Source organism: Sceloporus occidentalis, unplaced genomic scaffold (genome assembly GCF_023333645.1).
Source record: "Sceloporus occidentalis isolate IW3139 unplaced genomic scaffold, rSceOcc1.0.p SCAF_3, whole genome shotgun sequence".
Lineage (NCBI taxonomy): Eukaryota > Metazoa > Chordata > Lepidosauria > Squamata > Phrynosomatidae > Sceloporus > Sceloporus occidentalis.
The window spans coordinates 11,723,625-11,733,454 of NW_028316983.1; the positions used below are offsets into that span (position 1 = coordinate 11,723,625).

Sequence of the window (9,830 nt, forward strand, 5' to 3'; positions counted from 1 at the left end):
AGTGACATCCTTGTATTTTGCAAGAAGCCTTCAAGTGGTTTCTAGAAGATACAAAATGTTTTTGCTTACTTATGCATGGCTTACCTGATCTGGATGTTGCATTTCAGCTGTACACATTGTTAGTTTTGAATCGGGGGGGGGGGGGGGGAATACTTTTAAAATTTCACAAAAATATCTTGCCCCCTTCTGTCCATCCTGTGCAGCCAGTGCATATGCAGGGATCCCCCCCTTCTCACTTACATGTACAATATTAATTGTGTGTGGTTGTGTGTGTTTTTAAGGCAGAATTTTGCAAAGCAGACAGAATAGGAAAATGTAACTAATTTGGTCCACTGAATTTACAGCTTTTACAATCCTCAGAGCTACTGTTTCCACAATAAGCTCTTAAAACAAATCCTCACTTAGCTGTTTGGATGACAGCTCCTGAATTTCTCAACTTGTTCTTAAGGAATGGCTTTGCTTTGCATGGATGGACAACTGCGGGAACCAACTTTAGCCATAAACACTATACGTTTATTGGGGGGAGATATGAGCCATAGTTCACTTTATTTTAAAGTGCTTTTGCTTCTAATAATTTTAGAGGGTTGAATCTAGAGAAATCAGCTCCATTCTGAACAAATGGAGGGGGGGGAGTAATACATCCCAAGATGAAGTGGGATAAGTGTATATATGAAAAGCAAGGTGATAAAAAGAAAATCAATGAGAAAAAATTCAATACATTTTGTGCATTTGTTTCAAATTTACTGTGAATATTTTTCCCAACTTCACCCGAGTTTCTTCCCCTTAAAAGGCTTCACTGCTGCTCACCTATCACATTTTCCCCCTTTTCCAGTCTGCAGTCTCTTTTCTCTCTTTCTGAGTTGGTAAAAGATCAGAAAGGCAAACCCTCAAATTAGTGCTACCAAAATATTTACATAAAATTTAAAAACTGCATGATTTAGTTACTTCCAGATGTAATTTCCTTTGATTAAGAAGCATATTAATGCAAGGGAGGGAGAGGAAAATGAAAGTCAATCAAAATGGCATTGAAGATGCATTTCGCTCATGTAAATCACTGCAGGGATCAAGCCATCCTAAATAAATAAATTAATTAATAAATAGCTGAAAATGTCAGTGAAATCTGAGCTGGAAAAAAGAGAATGTGATCATCAGCTAGAATGTGCAGAAGACCCTGAGAATTATGTTCCTTATTCCAGAATAAATCCATAGATGTAGTGGACATGTTTTATTCTAGGGTTCTCTACACAACAAAAGCTTAAAGCTCTAACGTTTCTCTTCTTTTCAAACATTTTGCACTTAGAACATTTACGACAACAGACCAAATAAATAAATAAATAGGGAGCTGCAGCTAAGAGAGATTAATCTTCATTTAAACCCAGGACAGTGATGCTATTTGTCCCTCTTTCAAATTTAGTTTGCCCACATAAACATCGCTGATTTACAGCCGTGCAAAAGCTACAAACTCAAGCCTAGGAAATATCATTTTACTGGTCTGCCATGGCTAATTCTAAAACACTAATGATTTAATTTTAAACACCGCATCGTCCTGTAAAATGTTACTGCTAAGCAGGGACTTGGTGTCTTTTATCACCTTAAAATAGTTTGGCAGAATCTGAGGTCTTTTCTGCTATTTTCTTGCAAAACAACAATGCGTGAATTTTGCACTGAAGACGTCCTGAATTGCGAACAAGCTTCACAAACTGTTTTTTTAAAGACTTTCTCAAAACAGGAAGAAAATTATCAAAATTACTTGTTGCTTCCTTTGAGAAGAAAACAGTAAAGAATTACATCTCCAGTTATCAGTCAACTAGTATTTTACAGTGGCTGAGAGAATGATGCGCAAATCTGAAATTCAGGTTTGAATCTCTTTTTGCCACCAGTATATTAGGTAAAATTAAGCAAATTAATCTTTCTAAGACTCAGCCTTCCCATTTGAAATATGGGAACAATAATATAAATCTGCTCTACAGAGCTGTTTCTGTACATATTGTGTGTGTGACTGTGCCTTCAGGTTACTTGTTATTTTATGGTGACCCCATGAATTTCAAAGGATTTTCTTAGGCAAGAAATGTTCAGAGGTAGTTTTGCCAGTTCCTTCCTCCAAAATATAGCCCACAGTACCTAGTACAGTGCATCCGCGTCATACACTGTATGCCGCCGCAAGCCGCCACAAGCACAAACCCCATTACTTGTAATGGGGCTTGAGCTTACGTGCTTTTTGTTTTACGTGGTGTGTGTGTGTCCGGAACGGATCCCCCGCGTAAAACAAGACCACACTTGTATTCATTGGTGATCTCCCATCCAGGTAGTAACCAGAGTAAACCCTCCTTAGGATTACCAAGATCAAATGGGATCTGGTGTCTTTAGGGTATTCAAGCCAGCTTCTGTAATAAACAATCCCAACTTGATGCACATAAGAGCTTGGAACACCCCAAACACCTATAAAATATGGCTTCATTTTTCATCAGAAGCATGGAAATCACTGAAATTAACTGGATTTTATTTCCATAAAATAGGTGCAGTTCAGAGAAAATGAAGGATGAGCCTTTATAACATCTTTAATTTACTGGGTTTGCAGTTTGTTGTTTTCTTTATTTGAATGATTTCCCTTCTTTAAAAAAAGGGCTCTGTACACCTTATGATCTACCATGCTAAATGCAGCCCAATAACCATGTATGGGTCCCTTCTGGCATCCCATAAAGTTCATTTTTATGCTATTTTCCAAAACATGGGTCCACATTAGCAACCCCTGGCAGTCAACTATGACAGATAGGGGGCAGGTTGATATTTATGCATTCTCTGAGCAAAAGGATAAAATATGAAAAAGATTTGCATAAATTTTACATTTACTAGTTTACATTTACTAGGCTAATTTTGCTAATTTTGAAATAATTACATAATTTAAATAGATACACAGTGCCACCTTAGTAGTGAGGAAAATTGTGACCACAGAGATAATCTAGTTCGACACCAATTTAACTGACACTGCCCAATGCTATGGAATTCTGGGAATTGTAGTTTGTCATGGTACCAGAGCTCTCTGAGAGAGAAAGCTCTATGTCTCATAAAAGTACAAATCCAGAATTCCGTAGCATTTAAAGTGGTGTCAAACTGGATTGTTTTTGCAATGCAGATGCTGCAAAGGTAACTAGTATGGTGACGTAATCCATTCTCCAAGTACTGAATCCTGATGGGAAACTGATCTCACTTCTTGGATAGTTAAAGAGAACTTGGGTCCCATTCAGGGGAAAGGTGGTTTGGAAATAAAACATAAACAAATAAATAGATAAATAATAGTCCTTCCAGTAGAGGACACCTTAAGATAGAGATTTGTCCTCTAACAGCATTGCAAATAGACATGTAAAACATGCATGTTAGAAAGAAGAATTTTGGAAGTTTTCTCTCCAGTGTAGAAAGCTTAGTTGCTTTTGCCCATTTTTTAAAAAATGCTTTTCCCCATTTGAGGACCTTTGGGAGAGGGAAATCTCATTTGTATCAAACTTTTGTGTGTGTCTGCAAAAAGTGTATTCAGTGTAAAAACACTGTTCTCTGCAAATGAAATCCAAAAAATTATTTATTTATTTATTTATTTATTTATTTATTTATTTTTGAAAAAAGACCTCAACTGCAATAAAATAAAATCCTGTGGGGGGTGACCAGTGTCTCAGTGTGTCACGATACACTTTCTTATTAAACAATAAAATTTGTGAGTATTCTTTACACTCCATAGCATTAGGTAAGCAAAAAGGACTCCCAAGGTGGTTCAGAGGTTGTCTGCATCTGTTTCAAAACCACCAAGACATATTCCCATGTCAATTCCAAGCATTTCATCCTATTGCATTTCATCCCCCCACCTCACCCCCCACCCCCCGAGCCTTGGCCAATTACAAGAAAGAAAGTCCTGTAATAAGGATTTCAATGGGACATGAAATGCCCAGCCAGTTTATGACTGGGATGCCTTTTGGCTCTCCATCTGGCAGGAGAAATGGGCAGTTCATGCATTGCGAAACAAATTATATCTACTGTGGCCCTAGTATTGAGTGCAGAGAGTTTATGCCCTCCAACCTTCTGCATGAATGCCAATACAAGAAAGATAAGAGTTCTTTGGCCACTTTAAGGCATCCTGAAGCTGCTAGAATAGTAGGTGAAAACTGTGAGTCAGCTCTCCTGCCTCTGTACCACCCCTTCTCCAGAAACAGCTTCCACAGCCAGTCCAAATATTTAAGCCTGGTAATCTGTTATTCAAGCCAAAGGTCATTGCTTTGGGGAGGCTAAGGTCAACCTGTATTACCATTTTTGCTTCCACCTGTTGGAGGCTGGCACAAGGGAGATTATCTCCTAAAGATCAAAGGTCAAACAATGGGTCAACAGCCAACTTTGTGTAAATCAATTTCCTAAACATTTATACTGTCTTCTTATTTGCCTCTATTCATTTTCTCATCCAAATCATTGCATTAAACAACAACTGACTGCTTCTTGTTCAGATACTACTAGACTATTTCTACAGTCACACTGACAAGAGAAATCTGAAAAGAAAAAAAAAAACTTTTGTGATCCTTCTTGAACAGTCTAAAATAAAGAAACCTCCCCAATGTGTTTGGTGAGAAATGTATATAGTCATCGCTCTGTGTCCACAGATTCTTCATTCACAGATTCCACCATCCATGACTTGAAAATATTTTTAAAATATATAAATTCTAAAAGCAAACCTTGATTTTTGCCATTTTATATAAGGGACACAATTTTACTATGTCACTGTATTTAATGGGACGTGAGCATTCGCAGATTTGGGTATCCATTTGGGGTCCCAGAACCAAATGCCAGCAGATACCTAGGACCCACTGTATAATTTTCATGCACACACTTTACACCCTTTATAACTGAGCTTCTCTTTTAACTTAAAACATCCTCTGCACTGCATGCCACAAGTAAAAATGGGACTTCTGGTGAGCTGATGCAGAAACAGATTTGGGGTTGGGGAGTGAAGGGTGACCTTCTAAATCCTTCTTTTTCTCTTTTTGCAGCCCTTCACAACACAGTAAGCTAAGGTTTCCAGAGAGAGCATCTGTCTACTGCTTGATCAGCAACTCAGCAATGGGGGATCAAGACATCAAGACTTTCATGGGTTGTCAGATAGATGGCTGTGTGGTGTGCAGCGTCTTGGCAAACTAAGAATAACTTGACGTCAGACCGACAGGCGTTCCATTTGAGAACACACAGTATGGTGTTACTGGTGAAATAAGTTAAGGAAGAGTTAATGTCTCAGAGCAAGGAAAGGGAGAAAATCTGTCACTTCACTTCATTCAAAAAAAGATATTTCTTGTGGATTTCAAGAGTTCTTTTAGGAATTTAAGAATCTGCATGTATGGAGCTCTTTGGAAGATGAAGGCACTTGAAGACAACAGCCTCATGGTTTTCAAAGGCATTCCTCCCTGCTGAAGTCTGAGGTTGCGTCTTTTGCTATATATTTATAGTTGTAGTCATAGTGAGAAACAAAACTGCAAATCTCTGTCAACCCCTAATTGTACTCTGGTTTTAATAGAAAAGAGCTGAACAACCCATTCTGAAGAAACACACATATGTTCACACCCTTCTAAAAAGTGGTGTGTATGTCAAGGCAAGTGCCTAGGTATTCTCACATTTTGCAGTGGAAGAGATAACTCATTTAGTCCTGTGCTTGAAGCTTAAATTGTTTGGCTTTTGCTTTTAATTTTACTTTTTGGTCTGCCTTTTAAGGATTAACTCGGGGGGGGGGGGAGCTCAAGAGGAGGAAGTTTTTAAACTCATATGTTCCAATAAAGCACACATATGATTTACAACCTTTCTGATTCTCAGTATGCTTCTTTCACATAAGGAACACACATACATATTACATATATGGACCCCCCCCCCAACTCTCTTTCTCTTTAGGATTTCAGGATTAAGCAATCTATTAGATAGACACTTTTTCTTTATTTTTATGGCAAAGGAGGCAGTGAGGTAAAAAGAAAGGAAATAAGAACCAAAAGAAAGAAAAAAGGAAGGAAGGAAGGAAGGAAGGAAGGAAGGAAGGAAGGAAGGAAAACCATGGAAGTGGACAGTGAGATTTTTCCCTACCATTGCCTTTCAAAGCCCATACTGCAGTCAGCATATTGAATATTTAATGTCCTGATGAGAGTTTCCACCTGCTGACACAGGGAAAGTGACAGAACAATACACGCGCTGGAACACGATCATCAATTGACTCCCCAGTCAGTCTGCCATGTCAAGCATTAAATAATAATAATAAAAAAAACAAAGAAGAGGAAGGAGAAGGAGGAGAAGTGAACCTTCCTCTGAACCTTTCATCTTTCCTTTTTCTTCTGCCCTACATCCTACATTAGCACCAGCGCGAAGATCCATACCTGAAATACATACTTCTTTACATTCCATAGTTTGCCAGGTTCATATGGGCATATAAAGAAGTATGTCACTCAAGCAGGTAAGTTTCAGGATGAGCACCTGAGTGGCTCACCAAGAGCAGCCCCAGTTCTGAGCACCCAACAGCCCAAAGAATGAACAAAAAGCAGGTTTTTCTCTCCAGCACGCACCTTTTAAAGCCTCTGCCCCACCCCTGCTGCCAGGTTGACACTCCAAACTGATCCCAAGATACACACCCACTTTGCCTTTGACTAATCTTTCACCATCCATCCATAAATCTGTGCAGGAATCTAGCCCCCTATTTTTGAAAGAACAGAAGGAGACAATGCAGTTTGCATGGGGAGGAAGGAAGGAAATTTAGCAATTATTTAAACAAAGCAAAGCATTTACATATAATAAGAACAGATTTTTTCTTCTTCTTTAGAATAATATACAGTTCTTCAGTTATCCTACAAACAAACATAAACATGAGAATTCACATGCATTCCAATGAGGTTTCATTTTAAAAACACAGAATTTTTTTTTTAGACAATTTGAAACTTTCAGCTTGTGAAGGGCTTTCGCGTCTTCTCATCCACTCTTCAGACACACATACATTTCTTTCCTTGGATTTAGCATCTATAAAATACAGATAATGCCCGCACACACACACACACACACACTGCTCTGTCTTAAAATAAACACCACATACAAAACCAAATGTCCACTTTATAAACTTAACAGATCAATGCATTGCATTCACTTGCTGTTAAAAAGAGCTTACCAGAGGAAAATACACATGCATACAAATACACACAGAGAGAGAAAAAGAGAGAATTGTACAAATGTAAGATAAAAAAGCAAGTTCTTCCTTACCTCAGGTGTCCATTGTTAGTTTTTTTCTTCCTTGTTTTGTAGGTCACGATAAAGGATGTGCAGTCTGAAGGGTAGAAACCCCCCAAAGAAAAAGGTTTGGCTTTCTCTTTGGCCTCTCTCCCTCTGTCTTTCTTTTTTGGCCGGGGGGTGCAGAGGGAATGGTTGAGAGAAATGGACTTTTCTAAAATATCTTCTGGTTGGAGTTCCTGATATTAGAGGGTGCCAGAGATGGACGTGAGAACAGGCAGGATCACAAGGCATGGAAGCAGCTCAGGATGGATGTATGATGTTGTGAGTAGGCCAGAGTAGAAAGTCAAGGGAGTTACTCTTCGGTGTGTGCGAGTGTCCATGTGGGAAACCTTGTGTCTCCCTTCTGTTTGCGTCAGGCTAAATCTCTCTCTCCTCTTCTCTGTCTCTCTCTCTTTTTTCTCTTCTCACTGGTTACCTCACAGCCTCTCTGAGCTTTAAAGCCCCCCTAACAATGAGGTCCGAGTAGCACCACTGAGAATGATGAGTGTAGTGAATAGGAGACTATTATGAGAAGGATTTAGACATCGAGCAAACCAGGAGGTCACACTGGGTGCATAATGCTCGTTCAGCATTGCTGTAATGGAGCACTCACCTGCTCCATCTGACGGCTACCTCCTCTCTCTCTCTCTCTCTCTCTCTCTTCCTCTATCCCCCCTCCTCACTCCTTCCCTCCCTGCCACCAGTCCTGAGCCATGCAGATCAATACCAATTTACAGGCAAATGCAGAACGGCTGCCTTAATGTTAATGAATTTTACCATTTCTCACAGTCTTCTAATGAACCCTTTAAAGAGGGTTTAAGTAAACTTAGCAAGTGGCAAACTAAGCACTTTGGAATACTTAATTGTATTGATGGGTCTTGAAACCCCACCCTCACCCCCTCCGCGCTACATTTTAACATGCAACAGCAAAGGCAACCTTCATTTCTAGCACAAATCCAAAGAGTTATTCTCAGGCTAATTGATCATTATGATTGTGATTCTCATTATTAACTATTTCCAAAGTGGGCCCAGTCTTCCACTCATTCTAGTAGCCAGTTAATGCCAAGCAACTGTTGTGACTAGTTTGGATAGACTGCATCAATGGTTTCAAATATCTTTTTTTTTTTTTTTGGTTAAAAAAAAGGGGGGGGGGGTGATATGGCAATTTGATAACCTCTTGATCATTCTAGCACCCCACCACACCCTGTTATATTACAACTATTGCTATATAGGCAAATTTCCAAATTATACCCCCATTGCAGGGAATTGGACTCAGTGGAAGACTGCTGAAACAAATTTCCTCCTTGGAATGCATCAAAGCAGTAGAATCCAGTTGAGCGAGACTGAGCCAAGCTACAAAATCAGCATACAGAGAAAGAGAGAATGATACTGAGATGGGATAGCAAAGAAGTGTCCTTGCTTAGAAATCATCAGCAAATGCTGTTTAAAAAGCATGCTGAGAAGCAGGCCTTCAGCTAGTTTGTTCATGTTCCAGTGGCAGGGAGAGGGGAGAATTCTAAAACAGCTACAAGTGAATGAAGGTGATCAGCTTTATTTCTTTATCCCCACCTTTAAATTATTGTAAAGAGCCCTGATTGCTACCACTTCTCTCCTTACAAACCCCTGCCCCATGCATCCTTGAACATTCCTACATTTTTCCTTGCACAAATGGAACAGCTGCTAATTGGCAACCAGGGGAATTCCCTGCAGCAAAGGGAAAGAGCCAAACCCTATAAATAAAAAAAGGTTGGGGACAGGATTATCTCTTTATAAAGCAGCATGGGGTGGGGGGGGGTTAACAGAAAAGTCACCTCAAAGTTTTCAAGTCCAGCTAAAAATGAATACTAGGAGGAAGGGGTGCAGGCATTTCTCTCCTGATGGAGCAAGGTGTTTGGGGAAAGACAGATAAGTAAATTGTGCTACATTTGCTCTCCGAGTCTGCACTGGGTTTACAGGCTTCCCAAAGTGCTCTTATTTCGCTTCCCACTCTTTTTTCTTTTTCTTTTTTTCTTTTAGCACAGCAGAATTATATAGCTCAGCTGCTGCTTTTACATTTAGTCAGGGTTATTTATCATTTTCACACCCTCAAGGATAACAGAGGGCAATTCAAGTTTCTCATCTTCAGCTGGAGTAGTCGGTTCATTCATAGTGGGAAAATCCTGCATGATAAGAAGGTGAACAAGGGCAAAATGCTGGGAAAGGGAGATCCTCTCTCTCTCTCTCTCTCTCTCTCTCTCTCTCTCTCTCTCTCTCTCTAATAAAAATCCACCTATAAGAAGGTTTTTTAAAAAGCCAAAGAGAAACTTGAATTAAGGAAAGAGTTGACACCTTGTGGGTGTGGTGATACAAAGGTACCATGAACCCACCCCACTGTACAGAGCTTCTCAACTCTGTAACTAAAATGCCAATATCAAATATTTGAAAAATGGCCATGCGTGTCAAAAGATGTACAAGATAGAAGGGCCAAGGAAAGGCATTATTCAAGTGAGAGGTGGGAACATTAAGGGAAACAGAGAGGATGACTATCCCTGCCCACTCTAAATAGGTGGCTATTCCTTATTCAACTG

General features: G+C 39.5%; 1 long non-coding RNA gene across 1 annotated transcript in view; it reads right to left on the reverse strand.

Annotated features, from left to right (window-relative positions):
- LOC149315558 (uncharacterized) overlaps positions 1–9,463 on the reverse strand; it is a 46,634-nt gene extending 37,171 nt beyond the window's left edge. The window contains exon 1 of the long non-coding RNA XR_016280670.1: positions 7,255–9,463. This is a non-coding gene — a long non-coding RNA (uncharacterized LOC149315558). The remainder of the gene's footprint in view (positions 1–7,254) is intronic.
- Positions 9,464–9,830: the final 367 nt, after the last annotated feature.